This window comes from Eurytemora carolleeae, unplaced genomic scaffold (genome assembly GCF_000591075.1).
Source record: "Eurytemora carolleeae unplaced genomic scaffold, Eaff_2.0 scaffold301, whole genome shotgun sequence".
NCBI lineage: Eukaryota > Metazoa > Arthropoda > Copepoda > Calanoida > Temoridae > Eurytemora > Eurytemora carolleeae.
The window spans coordinates 226,001-226,364 of NW_019396211.1; positions in this window are offsets into that span (position 1 = coordinate 226,001).

Here is a 364-nt window from a genome sequence, read left to right on the forward strand (position 1 = left end):
ACTACACCCTGTAAACTACACCCTGTAAAGTACACCCTGTAAACTGCACCCTGTAAACTGCACCCTGTAAACAACACCCTGTAAACTACACCTTGTAAACTGCACCCTGTAAACTACACCCTGTAAACTGCACCCTGTAAACTACACCCTGTAAACTGCACCATATTGCTACACCCTGTAAACTGCACCATATTGCATCACCCTGTAAACTACACCCTGTAAACTGCACCATATTGCATCACCCTGTAAACTGCACCATATTGATACACCCTGTTAAGAAGGTTAAATGTGAAGATATATAAATTTATTGTAGCCTTGTGATACTTATATTCTAAATGTTGGAATGCACAGGGAAAGGGGGGCG